Source organism: Porites lutea, chromosome 1, assembly GCF_958299795.1.
Source record: "Porites lutea chromosome 1, jaPorLute2.1, whole genome shotgun sequence".
In the NCBI taxonomy this organism is placed as follows: Eukaryota; Metazoa; Cnidaria; class Anthozoa; order Scleractinia; family Poritidae; genus Porites; species Porites lutea.
Window position 1 is genome coordinate 54,270,659 of NC_133201.1, and position 21,071 is coordinate 54,291,729.

Below are 21,071 nucleotides of genomic sequence, written 5' to 3' on the forward strand. Positions count from 1 at the left end.
GGTCTAAAAAAAAGATATTTCAAAGCACTGAAAGTAAAACAAAACAGAAAAAAATCGAAAAAAAACATAAAGACAAAGTTAAAATGTTTTCTTGCTGGATGGTCGCTTTGCATCTCTAAGGGGTGACTAGCCGCAAGAAAAAAAGAATAGTAAATTTGTCCCCGTAATACAATTATGAAACAGTCTCAGGATTAATGATCAGTTTTTTTCCTACAGGCCACACTCGACCTCTAATAAATAACTTATCTGGTTCCGATAGACTGAAGAATGCAGGAATGTTGTTTCTTCTGGCCTCTTGGAAGGTCTTCATCTGCTCTTTGCGTCTTCTGACAATTTCTGCAGGATAGTCGCGGAACATTTGGAAATCGGTTTCTTTTAATCGGTGCCCGAGTGAAAATATTTTCTGGACATCCTTGTATCTCAGAAAACGAGCCAGTATTGGCCGGGGCTTTCCATTCTTGCTTTTTCCACTTCGATGAACTCTTTGGATTTCCACGCTTCTTGCGTCGTGGAAGCCCAGTTCGCGTTCTAAGAAATCTCTTAGGGTTTCTTCGACATCTTCGGGTTCATCGGAGGAGCCATCTTTTATGTTCATAAACCTGATGTTCTCTCTTCTGGAGTAAGCTTCTAGGTAGAGATTTTTTGCTGTAAGTTCGTTTAATAACTCTTTACTCGCCTCTGCCTTTTGTGTTAAATCAGTGATTGCAGCTTGGTGATTTTTTAGCTCAGTCGATATTTCAGATAACTGTGAGCTCGTGAAATTTCCATTTTCTTTAAGATCGTTAATGTCTTTCTCCGTAGTTTGTCTGAAATTTTCCAATACTGTTGTACGCTCTTCTAGGCAGTTGAGCTTTGTCTCGATGCTTTTAACAGATGATTCTATCACGTCGAGCTTTTTTAAACGCTCAAGGATTTCTTCAAGCTTTTTTGCCATGTTTGCTGTCATATCTAGCGCGGTTAGGATTGTGTCTTCTTCGGCTATTTCTCCGTCGGTCGAGATGGATTTTCGAGATTTTTTGTTGTCAGGTGAAGAGGTTGAGTCGTCTGAACTGGTAGATATCCTGTTTCTCCTTTTTCCTAGTAGTTCAGATAAGAATTTGGCCATTTGCCGTTACGGGGACCTCGGATATCAGAAGAAATTGCGGACAGCCCCAATAAGCGTCTTTACGCCGCCATTGCTCGTCCCAGTCACTAAGGTTGTGATTGAGTTGTTTGGAATTCTAATCAATCAGGATTTCTTTATCTCTCTGGTAGATGTGAACAAAGAAAACGACATTAGCATACTTGCCGGCGTTTCCTACCCCACCCCTCGCGCGCTTTTCCCCCTTCTCGCGCGCCCGGGATCCCCTTCCCCTTTCCTTTCAAAGGACTGCCACGCAGGTTAATAGATACAGTCCAGAATGCGGTTGATTCGAAATACTAGGAAAAATATTTTGCCTTAATTTTTAGATTTTTGTATAGAGACGCCATGTTGGCGCCTATCTGTTCTGGATGGCATTAACATGACGGATGGAAACCAACAGAAACAACTGTCACCTTAGCTAGCTTTGCTACGAAAGCGTGTGAATTCACCCCTCGAGGAACTCATAAACATTAAAGTAGTACTTTTCCTAACACAAGGACTGTTCAGATAGCAACTTCCAGGCTTTAATGGATTGTGCTAGCATAAGTTTTGGCAAATAGCACCTATTTTCTGAAAAAGCACCGCTAGCATAATTTGCCCTTTTAGCTAGTTTTACAGCTCGAAATTTTCATTTATTGATCATGCAACCAATTTTTTGGCTCGAGATCAAAGTCACGGGCAAATTTAAGTGACAAGATTATCGTTTTTGTCTCTTTATTGTCACATTCATTGGACCTGCTTCCCACAGGAAGAGACCCAGAATTCTTTCCACAGGACTAAACGCATGCGCATCTCGGCTATCCAAGCTGTCGTTCACTACAAATACTTTGCAAGACATTGATAGCCAGGTACTTTATGATGAATTATGCGCTAGCAAAGTTTCTAGTCTATGGATAGGGAAAATTTGTTTGCCTTTTACGTGTTAATTGCCCAATAATTGAGGAGTTTTTGCCAAATATAAAGTAAAAAGGACAGGCATAATTTCGGCATTAAATTTTTGCTAAAATGAGTTTAATTTACAAAAACTGGCATAATTTTAGAAAAATACGAGCACCGTTAGGCCTATGTAGCATAACATATTGTCTACTAGCCACGCCCCCCCCCCCCCCCCCCGCCCTCCCCAACTAAGTCAAGTCTTTAACCTACGTGGCAACTATCTCGACTGCCACGTAAATGCCGTGTCACGCAAAAGGTTTGAAATTCAAGCATACTCTATTACAAAACAAAGAACCCTTTCGGAGTGGAAAGTTGTAAGAACATAAGTTTTTAGCTGCTTTGACAATTAATTAAAGCAAAATCTTAGGAAAATTGACAATTCTTTACTTCTGAGTGTTGGTGACTGACGTCATGTGAAAACAACGAATAGATATCATTCATAAATCTAGTTTTTTTCCTACTTATTCTCTTCGCACCTGGAACTGCAGAGCCCGGGCCTCTTTACAGACTCATTTAATAGCGTAATAATTATAAGTTTGGTTATAGGCGCGGAAAATTTGGTCGATTTGTGGATATAATTTTGATAATTAGACGTTCGATTTACATTGGGAAGTTCCTTTTCTTAATATGGGGTACAGAAGCCTTTACAAACATTTTGCAGTCAGTAGGAATTTCAAATAAGCAACTTTAAAACGTTTTGGCTTCATAATGGGCATCATGCCATGCATATTTTAGGTCAAATTAGGCTTGAACTCCCACTAGCCAGCACAATTAACTCTCAATATATACTACCTTTCCCATTTGGCATCGGAACGAAATAGGAGCATGATTTGCCCCGCTGCTATCTTAACTGAACACTATTTTTTAATGAAATTTTCATAGATGGTAAAAAAAAATGGCACATAAAAAAAATAAAATCGAATTTGACGTCGTTGAGGAAAAGGTTTGGTTTAGTTAAACACTACGCTTTACCCTAAAGCAGGTTATTTCTCTAACAAAACAGATGATTCGAGAAAGCTGTTTAAAATAATTTATTATAACAAAAGGCTTCAGTGTGAGTTAAGAGTCAATAACGCATGCTAAAAAATTAAAAGACTATAGGAAACCCAAACAACATTTTTGCTTAAAATCTAGAAAGATTAGAAAGAGTTCCATAAGTAACGATAACCAAATGAAAGTTTGATGTGCGTAGTTCTTAGCAACAGTTAAAGAAATTTAATTACCATTAAAGGGAAACGTCTTGTAAAAGTTCACGATTTAGACTGTGGTGCTTGATGCTATCCGTATGCTTCAGCAAATATTTCCAGAAATTCTAAATGCATTAAACATGTCAATACAAGAGAGAAAATGTAATTTGCAATCGACAGTCTTTTCGGAAGAGAAATTAACATTCTACAGTAATTCAAAAAAGTGTTTGTGTAACTTGAGGTCCTATTATTTTCAAACCTGACATCGAATCTCATGACTAATACTTAGTTCACCTGTTATTTTTCATTCACGCTCCTTAAAAATTAAGCCCATCCTCGAAATATAATTTTGAATATAAAAAAACAAATGACACTTAATGCATCTCCATTCACCTACTAATAGTTACCAACTGCAGCATTGAATTTGCTTTTTCTTTAAAATAGGATTTTTTTTTCTAGAACTGAACAAAAAAAAGACTATTGATTCTGATTTTATTAGGAGTACTGAATATCCTAAAATTGGGGATAAAGAGTAGAAAATGTTGATACAGCGTTAAGCACTCCTTTGAAATTTTTGTTCTGTTCTATCTTCCATTTTCGGCACAATGTTTTGTTGATGTAAAAAAAAAAAAGTTGTTTTATTAAAAAGGAAAATATCACTGAGCGGCGGCGCCCCTGACCGCAGTCGAAAGGAAGCGAAATGACCGGTGGCCAAAGTGTTTATTTTAAGGTGACTCGACCCAGTTTTTTTTAGGGGGTACCATCCTACTTTGAAGCTCTCTGGTATCCCCACCTTTACTTTTATCGCAAGTATAACACATAGAATGGATAACATATAGATCAATCTACAATATAACATAAAATTTTTGGCGATCGGAGTAAATGTCACGTGGTTATAATGCCACGCCCCTTTGAGGTCTGAGTCCAAAATCTGCTGTTGCCAGCATTTTTTCGTGAAAATCTCTCGGCTACACATAGTGCCCATTAGTGCCTTGCGCTGAACAGAGTTTCACCAAAATCGCAAAGACCCAATTCGAGAAATTCAGCGGTTTCCAAATTTAGGTCATAATTTATGCGAAAATGATAAGCAAACTTTACACGGATTATATCTAATAAACCAAGAGATTCATCCCTTTATTTTGGGCATCGTTATAACAGATGGGTCCTTGCAAGTCCGCAAAACGCTTTAGGGCCTTGTAAATGCGCGCGATTTCGAGCAAAGCAAACATATAGAAATTATAGTTTTCGCTATTTCTTGACGTTTGTCAGCGTTTAAGAGTCAATCTCACGAAAAAAGCATTTCCTTAAAAATTCGTAGTTTTTTTTCCTTCAAATTTTTTCAGGGCCACAATTGATTAACTAACTACCCGGACTTTGAATTTCATGGTCATTGAAAAACTGTGACATTATCTTCTATAAGCTCAAACTTGAGTAAACATTGAAGATTTTTAGCGTTTTGGCTGAGTTTGTGCTTTGGGAGTTGCCTATTGTTTCTAGTCTGTCATTATACAGCATTCTTGTTCAGCACGCGTGCAATGACCGCGCTTGGCTGACTTCCGAATGCTCACCGAGATATTATGAATTTGGTACAGTGAGACAGGCCATCGCGTGATACATAGAGGTTTAACTAACAATTTTTAATCAATTCTCGTGCTTCTTGTGTCTTTGCAAAAAAATCAATAAGTGCTACACACTAAGTCTACTTACTATTACAAAAATATAATTTTTTCATAGGTTTAATGCAAGCCAATAATTAAACCAACTTCGTGACGGGAATATCTCGGTGAGCATTCGGAAGTCAGCCAAGCGCGGTCATTGCACGCGTGCTGAACAAGAATGCTGTATAATGACAGACTAGAAACAATAGACAACTCCCAAAGCACAAGCTCAGCCAAAACGCTAAAAATCTTCAATGTTTACTCAAGTTTGGGCTTATAGAAGATAATGTCACAGTTTTTCAATGACCATGAAATTCAGAGTCCGGGTAGTTAGTTAATCAATTGTGGCCCTGAAAAAATTTGAAGGAAAAAAAACTACGAATTTTTAAGAAAATGCTTTTTTCGTGAGAAGGACTCTCAAACGCTGACAAACGTCAACAAATTGCGAAAACTATAATTTCTATATGTTTGCTTTGCTCGAAATCGCGCGCATTTACAAGGCCCTAAAGCGTTTTGCTGACTTGCAAGGACCCATCTGTTATAACGATGCCCAAAATAAAGGGATGAATCTCTTGGTTTATTAGATATAATCCGTGTAAAGTTTGCTTATCATTTTCGCATAAATTATGACCTAAATTTGGAAACCGCTGAATTTCTCGAATTGGGTCTTTGCGATTTTGGTGAAACTCTGTTCAGCGCAAGGCACTAATGCGCACTATGTGTAGCCGAGAGATTTTCACAAAAAAATGCTGGCAACAGCCGATTTTGGACTCAGACCTCAAAGGGGCGTGGCATTATAACCACGTGACATTTACTCCGATCGCCAAAAATTTTATGTTATATTGCAGATTGATCTATATGTTATCCATTCTATGTGTTAGACTTACGATAAAAGTAAAGGTGGGGATACCAGAGAGCTTCAAAGTAGGATGGTACCCCCCCCAAAAAACTGGGTCGAGTCACCTTAAAGATTTTGTTCAGAAAGCCAATTTTTGATGATCAATATTTACTCCGTTATATGAATCTGATACTCTACAACTGATGCATTTTACTAATGGCAACATTTTGCATTGTGTTTGTTATTAAATATTAATTAATATCAAATTGTCACCATTGCAACACTGTTTAAGACAAATTCCATTATCGGGGACACCCCTTACTCTTCGTGAACGCATCAACTACTTCGGGCAAAAAGTTTCAAGATACTCACTACCGCCGCCGAAACTTCTAGAAACTGGTGAGAATTGGTTTTGCTCCTTTAATACGATGTTATCGTTGCTATTTTTAATGGTTCGATTTTTCAACGGTTTTTTTCTGAGCCGATCGTAGGGGTATTTTGTTGGAGTTTTCTCTAGTGTATTTACTTCATGGTTTATGCCCGGTACTGACACCTTTTTTCTGTTAGTTTTGCAAAGTGTGCGGTCCCCCTTCTACTTGCATCCCTAGCTACTCTACGAAAGTATTCCAGTTTCGTGATCGTAAAAGCTATAATAGAAGAAAGATAAAAAAAAAAACATGGAAAAAAAGTACAAAGAAAAGGGAACTATTTTAAAAGTGCAAGAAGAGAAGAAATAATCGAGTTATGTTGGCCATGGCAAATATTAAGACGAAATTCATTAGGAAACTGAGTAATTTTAATTTTTAGTGGACAAAAACGTTAACCTTGTACCAGTTAAGCCCGAGTATCGCGTTCTTTTTGACACTTTTCAAGGGCTATAAATGTATTAAGTTATATGAAATAACTCCAAAGAAAAGATTCTCATGGGAGCAAGAGAAAATAGATTTCAAATTTCACAGGAATTGAGAAAACACAGGTAAAGTAAATTTTTAATTCTGCAGTTCATTTTTCATATATAAGGAAAATTATCAATAGCCTCCTTCTTAGACTACTTTGCCGGGCTTTGTTAAATCATCTTTTCCTACGAACGACCTTCGGAAAGGAGGAAGCTAGTCGTGACGAAGCTCTTAGAACGACTGAGCAGAGGGCTTGGAACATTATCTTTTAATTCTACTTTCATTCTTTATCGAGTCTTTTCGACCCTTTGCGCGCGAAGTCATCTGCGTAAACACTCTAAAATTTTAAAACAAAAAAAAGCATTTCTTTGAAAAATTAATGTCCAGATGAACGACTGTGTTTATATAAGCCTAAAAATAATAAGGTGCCAATTGCAGAAAAGAGTGACAATATAGTTTTGAAAGTTCATTTTAATTCTTTTGGCAATATGCATGCCGTTGGTTAACTTACCCTCCAGCTTACATCAATTTAGCGACCTGCCGTGGGCTGATGACATTAACGTTCTAGCTTCCATTAGCCGGCCGTGGGCCGAGTAACTATGTCATTTAACATTATCGGTAACAGAATTAAAACTTGATGTGCAAATTTCCTTTCGAATCTAAATTATTGCATGGGTACTGTTTTCTAGAAGTATTTTAAAGCCGAAGAGGAATTCGGTGCTTGATCGGCCAAACCTTGCACGCTACTGCGAACATCGCAACTCCGTGGAATTGAATTTGTAAAACTCTAGTCTCAGAAAAGTGCATGGTAACAGAACTCTCATCTGAATGCAATTAATTTCCTTTTTGACTGTTCTTGTCAAGGCTTCTTTTGTTTTCGCTTTCGCCAACCAAGATTAATAATTATTACACCTTGTATAAGCGAAAAAACATTAGCTTAAGTGTCATTGTCTGAGAAAGTGTTCCTTCGGCCAAAAGTTGTGGTCAACCGATTTGGCTGAAACTTGGCACAGAAGTTGGGTATAATGAGATATTTCAAAAGCCACTTTGGCTCACTTCTCTGAGTTTTAGTTTTGGAGTTACAGGGGGGGTCTCATTTTTTGCCCTTTGGGCACCAAAATTCCAGCCTTCCAGGGGACATTTTGAAAGTGTGATAAGACCCCACTGGTAAATTGTGCTGCCAAATGAATTTGACCATGAACTCTACTATAATAGAGCTTTCAGTTCATGCATGTAACTTTGTCCTCAAGGTATTGTACAGAGAGGAGCCTGGGGCTAGAGTTTGGCCAAAATTGATGTTAAAATTACAACCCAAAATAGCCATTTTTCAAAATTTCACTATATTCACCTGCCTTCTTGCATAACTTCCAAACCTATACCACTGTTTACTTTAGTCACCCAGTTATCAAAATCAGTTGAGAAAAATTTGGCTTATTATGGTTTATTGAATTTTTGGAACAAACACTTCATGCCCCTCTAAGGCGATGCAAAATGAAATTTTGAGCCTAATTCAGGCCATAAACAAACCAAATTGTTGACAAGAAGCCCTTATTCTGTATTTGGTAAGTGAAAATGAATTGTCAAGGCCAAATCAGTTTCGTTGTTTAGAAATACACCAATTCTTACCTTAAAATTGATCTAAAACAGACCTCTGATCAGCGCAACAAACACATAATTTAGCAAAACAAAGGTGATTTTATTCTTTGAAAACCTGGTAAACACCATATATAGAACACAAATGATGATGTTCTGATGTACAGATTACAATCTTTTTACAAGATGCTTAAATTTTTCTTTGATTTATAGTCAGTTTCACGTCATATTTCCAAGTATTACTCCAAGCATGGAAAGTCTCCATATTTTGTCAGGCCCATTTTTTCACATTTTTACCAGATAAATTTAGCTTATCAAAAGGTTCGTTAACATATAATCTTCGTCTGACCTTGTAATAGCCTGAATAGTTGTTTTAAAGACACATCAGCAAAGGAGCATGACCATACATACGTAGATTACAGAGACATATACGTGCTTCAGTGAGCAGTATCGAGGTGAACTGTGATTTTCCGAGTCCTTTAGAGCTGAAAAAATGAAACCATCCATCCACGGTTAGTTAGGAGAGCTGGATAACAAAAAGCTTGTTTTGCTTTTATAAAGAAAATAACCGAAACAAAGCCTTGCATTGAGATGATGCACTTGTTATTACATCAAGTTAGCTGGCCCGCCATTTTGGACTTGAAGAGTGTGGGGACTGGACCGAGTTCCCGTCCAATCCTTCTCCCGTTTCGCGGGATTTTTTTCTGTTTTTCATCAAGTGTGTTCGAAATTCTAGAAAGTGATCTCTGTTTCAGGATAATTTTTTGGATGGCACTTTATTCCTTTGGAGGGGTAAATGACCAGTGCAGTGTCACGTCATGGGCTGTGCAAGAAACAGGAATGCTTCCTTTGTTGTCTTGCGACAGTGACATGACTGCATGGTTAAAGCACAAGTAGAAGGGTTCAGGTGTGTCCGGGGAAGAAGAGGAAGAACTGGTGATGCCAAAGCTACAGGTGATTCAAAATATCAGTTAGGGATCATATACGCTCACAAATGGCATTTATCGTGATCTAGGGGACTCTTCTGACTGAAGAGAGATTTAGAGACGACGGGATGCAATTTACGATATTGTCGTCTCAAATTGTTTGTTTATGATTTATTGATTCCCATGTTAATATCCTGGGTCCTTAGGAAGAGCACTAAACATTCATGTCCAAAAAAAAAAAAAACAAGTGCGATAAGAATAACTTGAAGGCTGTTTTTTGTCTGCTCGAGCTGCTTGTTTACATTAAGCTTGTCACGTGCACACGCTTATCATGCAATGCACAATTTAGTTACCGGTTTCCATTATTTACCCTTTTCGTCAAAGATCTTTGCAAACACGCTGCATCTAAGTTTTTCGACGAAATTGGCATTTTCAGGGAGAAAATGTCACTAAAACGTCGTCGCAAAATCGACCGAAATAGTTGATATTATTGGATTTGCTTGGAATAATGCATTGGCAATGAACACACATATGTCGTACTTGAATGGGAACTGACCCTGAATCGTTCTGGAAGAGCACGGAAGATTTGTGTATATTTGTAGAAAAAATTGTTTCATTATTTAATTAAAAAATTATTTAAAATAATGTTAACTATTCAATTAAAAGAATAATGAAAAATATACCTAAATAAGAGTGTTATCTGCTAAAACTCTCTAATATTCCCTATAAAAACTCATAAAATTTTTATTCTCTTTTGATAGCGAGGGCCTCTTTTGGTGAATAACCGCTGATTAGTTGTAGTGTAGATGACTCTGATGAAAAACTGCTGATTTGTTGTGCTCAGTGAACAGTACTCTAGACACTGTTGTAGCATGTGGGTGGACTGAGCCCTCTCTTGGTTGGTAGGAATACAGAAAAATAAAAACGTTTTTTCAACGTTTCTGCCTGTGAAATGTTGCTGTTCAGTATTCTCCTATATATACTGCTATTTAAGAGTGAGTCTCCCTAAAACCGGTCCACTGCGTTTCGGTTCGGAAAATCAGTTTCCTTTAAACTTTGCCCATGAATATATCTTAGTCCAAAAGTAATTGAAACCGCATTAGTTTTTGAAAATATTTCAAAATAAAATTTTTCGGGAGGAAAATCACTTCAGCACTCGGCGGCCAAATTTTTGCAGTGACAAAGAGTAAAAATAGCACATATTGCCGAGTTCACCACTTCAAAGTTTTGCACTTTCAACGATTTTTTTCACTTCCTAGGATTAAATTGGTCCTTAAATGATGTAAAGAACACAATTTTGGTCCTTCAAAAACAACTCGTGTCTACTAAATATTTTTTGATTTACACCCACTTTGCCGTACGCAGGAAATGGCTCAAAAATGCATATTTTCATCGTAGCACTGTGCAAAATCCCCACATCTTCTGAACAAAATGTCTTTTCAGACCAACAAAGGGAATGTCCAAAAACATAGAAACATAAAAATATGTTGTGATTTTAACGATTTATCAGCACAGCCGATCGACGAAATATGCCTATTTTCCGTTATGACTGTTTACAATACACGATGAAAGGTCTTAATGCAAAGCCCGAATAACACAATAATTCATCAAATGTATCAAGTATTTTAAACTTTTTGTGACTTTTGACACAATAGAACATCATGTAGGAAAGGAAAACCTTTAAGCCGAACGCATTAATACTACAAGTGTACCTGTTTACAGCGCTTGATCCGATCGAGTCGTCTTCGCTGTGTACACAAAACTGATATCACATGTTGGCGCCTGTCACGCATTCCTATATCTGGAATCGTTACGCCGCGAAAACACTTTTTGCTAGTCTGACTAAAATTGAAAGGAAGGAAATTATCTTATCAATAGAGTATTCTATTATATTTATTGCTGTTTTCGTTGACAAGCTACAAAATCAAGAATCATGCATGCATAAGAACCTATAGTGCGTTAACAACCCGGGGCGGGGGGGGAGTTTGCAGGGTATGTATGTATGTATGTATGTGTCGCTGCCCTCTCAGAACCCCTACCACATTATAGTCTATTCTGTGGCCAATCAATTATAGACCCCATCTTAGCCACTTTTGGGCAAATATGTAATTTTTCGCGATCCCAAATTAGGCACTCTCTATTTTTATGAATTGACCCATTTTTTAGAATACAGAACACTTCACTTTTCATCTACAGTTCTGGTATGTTTGCTAACCGTAAATATGAAGAACTGTCTTACCTCAAAAAATCCGAAAATGTGCGACCCCATTCTAGTAACTCTATTGAAAATGCGACCCTATTATAGTCAATCCAGTCGTGAAAATGCGACCCCATCCAGCTGCACATCCCCAGTAGCCACTTATAAGGAAGTACCCCCCGGGATTAACAATAGTCTAGTGGCCAGCAAGCAAATACTCCCCTTGCTATTATTCTAGAACAAATACCGTATCTGTATCATTATCATCCCCAGGCTAAACCCGGTACATTTGGAACCAAGATAGCCACCTGTTAGAGAATGTGCTTGATCCCGGCGAATTTACGGAAAATCTAAGGACTTAGTAAAGAATTTAAGGACTGTGAAGTGGCATGGTGGTTTACCTCGTTTAGCGCTTTCGACTTCTTTCAAACTCACTAATATATAGATTTAGACAGGGCTAAAAGCGCAGCTCTCGTTGATATACTTGAAGCTGTACTCCAGCGAAAAAGAAAATCGTGTGATGCTAACCTGCAACAGCAACAAAACAACAACAACAACAACAACACCAATATGTCTAATTAGCGAACTTAGCTTTCCGCCCTATCGGAGGGGGTGGGGTATACAACAAAGTGTTATACTGGGAGACTCCGCCCTGATCGTCCAACCCACCTTTTGTATACCATTTTTACCTGAAGAGGTGCCCATTGAGGGGCAGAAAGCTGGCAACGCAGATCGCACACGAATGTTTACCAAAGCCGAGTGGCTCAAAAGTAAAAATTTAACGATTTTTTTCCAATATTTTTCTAATAAAATCATTTGAAAAAAAAATAAAAGACTATACATACTAAGCGGACGATGAGGAACCTGGAGAAAGAAATGGCAGCGAAGCTATGGTGGAAACAATTGCTGTCAAACGTCCTCTGATGTATGTGCGAGATGGCTCACAGAAATCACTCTTTTTCTTTCAAAAGCAATTTGCTTGGGATTTCATTTGGCACAAGAACCTCGAAATCTGATCTTCTTCAAAAGATAACTAAAATGGTTGTAGAGTGCTCTTGTGTAGTGAAAAAGATTGTTGGAAAAGACGCGAGAAGAAGGACAACGACTCTACCTCGGTGAGTTTGTACCCTGCCTATTATTACTCATTTTTCTTCCGCGGGCTCACTGTGAATTGACAGCCTTTCAGGAAAATCGCTAGCTTAATATGTGCATTTCGGCAATAACGGGACAAGAATTTGAAAATATGGCACTATTAATAATTAACCACTTTCCGTAATAGAGAATGAGTATTAGCGAAGCTCTCGCGCGTGCGAAAAAAAAATGGTAACCTGTAAAATGCGAGAAAATTTCGTAATCACGTGATGGTGCGTTCGACTGTTTCCCCCTACTACCATTACACTGACACCGATAACAGAGAAAAAGCTAGAGCGAAACTGACAAAACAAAACAAAAAGAAAAAAAAGAAAGGAGACGAAGTTCATTGCGGAAGCAAAAAAACATAAAAAAATTCAAAGCTGTGATAAGAAAATGACAAATGTTAGCGGCCAGCAAGGTTAAAATGAGCGGCAGTGAAACAAAAATGGAACGTAGGAACATATACGATTTTTTCTCCATAAAACGTGCAACTAGGACGTTTCACGTACGTTGAAGTCGTGCAAAACAATGACAAAGAAATGTACAAAAAAATGTGCTGCACGTGCAAACTTTTTTTTTCGCTCTTAAGCCCTATTGATTTTTTTTGCATTTCTCGTTGCAGTCACCGGTTAGCATTACACGATTTTTATTAATTTTTTTTTTTCTGGGATACAACTTTGAGTAAATTAACGAGTCAGAGCTGCGCTTTTAGCCCTGGAGTCAAAATCGAAAGCGCTAAACGAGGTAAACCAGCACGCCAGTTTTAAATGCAGGGTAACCTAATTTCAAAGATACAGTATTTGTTCTAGGATAATAGCAAGGGGGATGTTTGCTTGCGGGCCACTAGACTGTTCACTGTCCCTTATCTTTCCGTAAAATCGTCCAGATGTGCGGGCCTTCTTGGGTCCGCTACCCCAAGAGTAGATTTCATAGTCATCCCCAGGCTAAACCCGGTACATTATAAAACCAAGATGGCCACCTGTTAGAGAATGTGCTTGATACCTACGATTTACGGAAAAATAGAGGACTGTGAACAGTCTAGAGGACCTCCTGCCAGCAAGCACACTCCACCCCTATCCCCAGGCCCACCCTGAGTCGGGGAGCTTGATTAGACCTGAAAACAGGTACTCGTCGGTTTAATACCATGGGCTACCAGAAATATGAAATATATTAAAAATAATACAAAATGCAAACTTAAACGACAAGCATAAAACAAAACAAAGAGAAAGCTCATAGCGACAACCAATTGTTTTATAAACGCTAACCTGAATGGACAGGAGCCTGTTCGTGGAAAACTAAAAAGTTGCTGTTGTTAATGAACTGGGCACTTATGCATGCATGATTCTTGATATTGTAGCTTGTCAACGAAAACAGCAATAAATATAATAGAATATTCTATTGATAAGATAATTTCCTGCCTTTCAATTTTAGTCAGACTAGCAAAAAGTGTTTTCATGGCGTAACGATTCCAGATATAGGAATGCGTGACAGGCGCCATCATGTGATATCAGTTTTGTGTACACAGCGAAGACGACTCGATCGGATCAAGCGCTGTAAACAGGTACACCTGTAGTATTAATGCGTTCGGCTTAAAGGCTTTCCTTTCCTACATGATGTTCTATTGTGTCAAAAGTCACAAAAAGTTTAAAATACTTGATACATTTGATGAATTATTGTGTTATTCGGGCTTTGCATTAAGTCAAGACCTTCCATCGTGTATTGTAAACAGTCATAACAGAAAATAGGCATATTTCGTCGATCGGCTGTGCTGATAAATCGTTAAAATCACAACATATTTTTATGTTTCTATGTTTTTGGACATTCCCTTTGTTGGTCTGAAAAGACCCTTTGTTTAGAAGATGTGGGGATTTTGCACAGTGCTACGATGAAAATATGCATTTTTGAGTCATTTCCTGCGTACGGCAAAGTGGGTGTAAATCAAAAAATATTTAGTAGACACGAGTTGTTTTTGAAGGACCAAAATTGTGTCCTTTACATCATTTAAGGACCAATTTAATCCTAGGAAGTGAAAAAAATCGTTGAAAGTGCAAAACTTTGAAGTGGTGAACTCGGCAATATGTGCTATTTTTACTCTTTGTCACTGCAAAAATTTGGCCTCCGAGTGCTGAAGTGATTTTCCTCCCGAAAAATTTTATTTTGAAATATTTTCAAAAACTAATGCGGTTTCAATTACTTTTGGACTAAGATATATTCATGGGCAAAGTTTAAAGGAAATTGATTTTCCGACCCGAAACGCAGTGGACCGGTTTTAGGGAGACTCCCTCTTAAGTTCTAGTATTTGTCAATTTTTTTCTAATATTCTTGAGATTTTCTAAAATTCTTTTTCGTGTCTAAAATTCCCAAGACAATTCCTGCGGAATTATGTAACTAAGCCTATTCTAAGTTGACTTGTCTTCAACGAAACAGGCAAATAAAGGAGACCGGTGGAGTTTCAATGCAAGCTGGCTCGAATTGTGCATTGCCAAACGTGAAACGGCTTGGAAACTAAAATTTGATAGCATTTTGTTTTGAATAAGGGTATGGGCATGATTTTCAGTTGAACATGCCTACCGAGCGTAAAAATCGCATCCAGTCTGAGGATTAATGAGAGAGGGAAAATTTTATATATTTAGGCATGACAAAATTCAAGGGAACATTGGTACTTACAAATAACATTTCATAGGCATGGAAAAAATGGGTTCATGCCCTCGCAGCCCAAAATTGACTTAGCTAAACTTAGGTCCCAGATCTCTCGCTGGGTTAATAATTCATTCCCAGTTTTTGCTCCTCTGGTTTGGCATGCCGGGCATGCCGATGGTGAAGCCATTTGGTTTGGCATGCCCGGCATGCCAGGCAAGAAATTGGCATGCCCAGCGAGACTGATTTTGATTTTCGCTTCAGCATCATATCCTGCGAATCACATGTAATCGCCAAATATATCTTAAGGAGCTTGAAGTTACAGGTTTCATGCCTGGCAATAAATGCAGATTATAACAAAAAAAGTCATGTTTGTCACAATGTGTGTCACGGGATCGACTGGCAAAACTGAAGAGAGAAGCCTGGATTTATAAATAAAAAGCACAACAAAACAACATTATTCATGCATAAAATAGAATACTTAACTTGCAATCAAAGATTAATCCTTTTATTTCAAACCGATACTGACATTTCTGGGTCCAGATTTAAATTTGATCGCGGAAAAGCGTCTTAAACAATAAGATAACAAATCTTCTCAGTATAAACTTATCCATGCTTAAGTTTTATCGCGTCGGAATGTTTCCCGGTCAACAGCATTAAAAGACTGGTGAAAATGAAGCTTACCAGGTCGTTCAAGTCAGTACGCGAGTACGAAGTTAATACTGCAAAGACGTTCTGATTTGGTGAATTTGGACTGCCTTCTCAGAGAGATTTTGCTTAGTTTTTCAGTGCGCTCCTTGTCGGCTATGCGAATCTCGCAAACTGTTTTACTCCTTGCTGACGATAGTCCTTTGAGCAACGTCATCTGCGTCATCCGAAGATACCCCGAGCACGCGCGAGATCGGCCGAATTTCCGAAGGAGTGTTTTCGGATGACGAGGAATCTAGTTTGTTGTAGCGTGGCAGTTGTGGCGTCACGATGTCGTCATGTCTCTTCGCACTTGTTTGTCTTTCTTTTCTGCGGTGCATGGTTGAGATGTTGGTGAATGCTGGACAAGAAATGGATTCTGCGAGAGACTGTAAGTACAAATTTAGTATTAATTTGGTAAAGAAAAGGCCTGAATATCGAACAAATCCCGTGAATTAGCCTTTTGGCATTCAGTTTATCTTGCTGTTGAGCATGCCTAAGAGCTCCGACATAAGTGGTTGTCACCTCGTTCACTTCGGATTGTTTCTGTTTGTATGTCTTGTAATCTTCTTCTGCTGCTAAGAAGACTAGAGAAAACTTCAAAAATACGAAACCAAAGCTAAAAAAAGTCAGGTCTAATTTTATAGCTCGAGTATAATAATTTTTGGCACCTACGGTCATATTTTTCCACTGTACTGGTAAAGTTACTTATTTTTTGCTGCATAGTTTGACTGTTGTTTGAAAGACAATCAAACGGATATTACAATCACTTTTGGAGACAAAAAAAATATATCCGTAAATCAAATGTCAAAATCAGATTTGGATTTCGCTTTAAAAAAATGAACATGCTTCGCGTGTCAATGCAAAGTTGTAAACAACTCAATATAAGCAGTCTGTGAATGTGCGTTTAGGTCCACAAAACTAATTTTTCTTTTGGACATCTCATCCAAGCAAAGACTTAAGGCTTACATTGCTTGTCTACGAGTGTACTACAGAATGCTTTGCTACAGTAAGCCTCTGAGAGGCAATTCTGGTAAATTTATAGGAAGCTAAAATGCAAATAATTCTAAGCTTAAACAACCGGGCTGGGTCCGACTTTTGAATTACAAAATGTTCACTTTTGCTGGCTCTACTTTAAATGAACATGGTTTTTGAAATGATTTTGTACTATTTTAACCCGAAAATTATGATTGGGTTATAAAGCTTTTAAAACGGACGAAAACTAAGCTAATAAACATGTTCAATGTAAAAAACTAAGATTTAGTCGCTTTTTCAACTTTGCTTTGTGGGCCGAAAAATTTACTTTTACGCCAAAACAAAAGCAAACAACGAGGCTTTTATTCGACATATTTTCTGAGAATTTTATCTGATCAATTTAATGTCACTAGCATTGTTTTCATATAGGAATTTTCCTAATTATATGAGCTTTTAATTTAATAATTTTGATACTCTATAAACTTCTCATTTGATAGCCTCACTTTTTTATACACCGATTGAGAAACAAATTCGCTCTCGTTAAATCCTATTTTATGACCTATTTATTAAAACTCTAGGTAACATATAAAATGATGTAACCGGACAGGCTTTAACCTTTGGTCCTAATTTATTTTTTCTTCGCAACCCCTAATCAGTTGACGGGCCGTGAGAGAATATCGCCACAAAAAGATACGAAAAAGTTTTCGCTGAGTTTCCTTTACAAATTCCGGCTTTATATGGGTCTACACCTTGCCTGCTTAAAAATGAAACTGTTGTTCAATTAAGTGTCAGTCAAACTCGGTATGATCTTTACTTGCAAATCCAAATGCAAAGGTTTATTTCGCAGTAGAAAAGCGTGTAAACATCATCGAACAACGCAATGTAAATTGGCTAATGTGAAACCACGTTTCTTTCATTTTATTTACCATGTATTTATCTCAATTGCACACTCTTGTGAAATTAGCCTCAGACAATCAGTTGCGACCTTTAACAGACTCAGCAAGCCAGTATGAAAATATGTTAAGAGAAGCTGAGCTCTACATGTTCTATTTCTTTTTTCCATATTGCCCTTGCATGTGTTAACATTCCATTTCTTTTTTGTTACAGGTAACTTCCAGACATGACTAGGAGATAATTACTTTTCTAGAGAGCAATTCTTTGATACTGTCAGTTATTACTGACTTACTTTGAGTTAAAGACAAAGAACACAGACACTGGTAATGACAGAAAAACATTAATCTCTGGCAAGCCTACAAAACAAGAAAGAGGAACTCAGACTCCTTATCAAAATGTGAAACAAGATAAAAACAGCTTTTCTAACGTAGGGAAAATTGCGTTAGAGAGATTTGTAATTGCAACATTATATTCAAGCACATTGCATTGTCAAATATCATAATTTACTGAATAATGAACAGTGATTTTGGGGCTTAGCTCAGTTTGTAATGAACTTTGAAAGATATTCTATAACCTTGTATTTTTAAAAGCTTTCATGGAACATAGATGCATTTTATTATACAATGAAAATAGTCTCTGTCTCTCTTTTTACTGATTTCAGTCAATTCCATTTTATTCGCAATGTGAAGTGGGAATCCTATTAAAGACTCATTAAAAGGGGTGAGGAGTTTTTAGCATCCCCCAACAGGTCATCTCCACGATGACGCTGTTTTATTACTTCGGCAGAATCCCTCAGGGTTTTACTTTCTTTTGAAAATTAGAGCTTTTGTTATTTAAACTTCGCTGGGACAACCAAATCTATGAAAATGAAAGGAATAGCAATGACGTCATCGTGTAACCGTACATCAAAAGATAAGCACTGTGATCTGTTTAGTTTTTTTTTTTTTTTTAGCCACGCTTAAAGTATCAGTAGATTCAAGGAATTATAACCTGTGCGTTGAGAGCATGCCAGAGACCGATTTTGGCATGCCCGGCATGACCCAGATTATGGCACGCCCGGCATTTGAGAGAATTTAGCATGCCGGGCATGTCAGAAAATTTGGTATGCCCGGCATGCCGGAGATTTTGCTGGGTATGAATTACTTATTACTAGAACCTAGGCTTCTCGCGGCCTGGGGGAGAAGGTCACAGAACCTCAAATTATGCTTACAGGGCATGCGAAATTCTGTTGCATGCCAATTTCAATGCAAAACCACTCTGGGGCCACCCCCTCTACTACCAGTGAGCAAATCATTGACGATAGGCATGCGAAAAATCCTTGCATGCTAACCAACATTGAAAACGTAGCAGAAATGTCCTCAATTGCTGAGTCATGCCCTAGGGGAGGCTATAAGGTACAGAATTTCCTGACATGGATGAGGGAATTTTCCGTAAACAGCATGTGATCATGCCGGCTAGGACGTATTGCCTCCGTATTGCCCCTTTTTACAGCTAGCTAGGCTCATTTTTAGGTTCCATGGCCTGAAATGACGAAAAATTCATGCCCTAAATGTAAAAAGTCCAAAAACGTCCTCAAAATTTTAGTTTCCAAGCCGTTGTGACAAGCTGAATGTAAACAAACAGCTCAAGCAGAAAAACAGCCTTCAAGTTATTTCTATTATTGTTATTGTTATTTTATATATATAGTTCTTCCTCTTCTTCCCCGGACACACCTGAACCCTTCTACTTGTGCTTTAACCATGCAGTCATGTCACTATCGCAAGACAACAAAGGAAGCATTCCTGTTTCTTGCACAGCCCATGACGTGACACTGCACTGGTCATTTACCCCTCCAAAGGAATAAAGTGCCATCCAAAAATTATCCTGAAACAGAGATCACTTTCTAGAATTTCGAACACACTTGATGAAAAACAGAAAAAAATCCCGCGAAACGGGAGAAGGATTGGACGGGAACTCGGTCCAGTCCCCACACTCTTCAAGTCCAAAATGGCGGGCCAGCTAACTTGATGTAATAACAAGTGCATCATCTCAATGCAAGGCTTTGTTTCGGTTATTTTCTTCATAAAAGCAAAACAAGCTTTTTGTTATCCAGCTCTCCTAGCTAACCGTGGATGGATGGTTTCATTTTTTCAGCTCTAAAGGACTCGGAAAATCACAGTTCACCTCGATACTGCTCACTGAAGCACGTATATGTCTCTGTAATCTATGTATGTATGGTCATGCTCCTTTGCTGATGTGTCTTTAAAACAACTATTCAGGCTATTACAAGGTCAGACGAAGATTATATGTTAACAAACCTTTTGATAAGCTAAATTTATCTGGTAAAAATGTGAAAAAATGGGCCTGACAAAATATGGAGACTTTCCATGCTTGGAGTAATGCTTGGAAATATGACGTGAAACTGACTATAAATCAAAGAAAAATTTAAGCATCTTGTAAAAAGATTGTTATATGTACATCAGAACATCATCATTTGTGTTCTATGGTGGTTACTACAATGAGGGACAAAAGTGTTGACACACTTCCGTAAAATGGCCCCTTTTTGCGTAGTGAATATACTTATCCCCTTCCCTGTTCTACCCCAACCCCTTCCCCCCAAAATCAATGTTGAATTTTGGACTCTCAAGTCTTTTTTTTACTTCAGACAACATTGATTCGGGGGGTCGGGGGATTTACGGCGTTTAAAAGGAATGAAATAATAAATGAATTAAATGTTTGTTAAAAGCACCCGTTTCAAACAAGTGTGTCAACTACTTTTGTCCCTGATTGTCTGAAATATGTATCTGTGTTTTCCGGCGAGATTTTTGACGCTGCTGAATTTTTGTGCGCTGACATTACTCTGTGGGCCAAATTGTTTGTTTTTAAACATCAATTTATAAAGTTTCGTCCTGATTTGTAGTATACGTAGAGTAAAATGTAGGAAGCGTATGTCATTACTTAATCTTGTGCTCCCGCGCGCGTTCCTGATACCCTGTCGGGTCGAGACGAAATGATTTGTGTTCTGATCAACGCCGTTGCTGCGGATGTAATGTTTTCACAAGTATTATCAATAGTGGAAAAAGGATGGAAACACTAAGGTACAATGAAAATTGTTCTGGTAAATGGTTAACTTAAGCGAATGAAGTACTGCAGAGTAACAGAGGGGACATGCATTATTTTTGACATTGACCTTTGCCATTAGTGAAAGGACGTGAACAATATACAGGTTATGAACCTCATAAATAATGGGCCAGCCGTTTGTGCTATGCCCTATATATAGATGTGTTTTTTTTATTTTTTGGAGATCTTTTCTTACCTAACTGATCCAAACCTTTAGCGTAGGAATGTACTTTTGTGATGATTTTGCATGACCGCCTGCCATTTATTCAGTGCCATGATTGTTTATTGATG

At 37.9% G+C, this 21,071-nt stretch overlaps 1 long non-coding RNA gene across 1 annotated transcript; it reads left to right on the forward strand.

Annotated features, from left to right (window-relative positions):
* The first annotated feature begins 16,133 nt into the window (after positions 1–16,133).
* LOC140922052 (uncharacterized) lies at positions 16,134–18,311 on the forward strand. The gene is made up of 2 exons (XR_012164062.1): positions 16,134–16,203; positions 17,895–18,311. It is a non-coding gene; the product is annotated as an uncharacterized lncRNA (long non-coding RNA).
* The last annotated feature ends 2,760 nt before the right edge of the window (positions 18,312–21,071 follow it).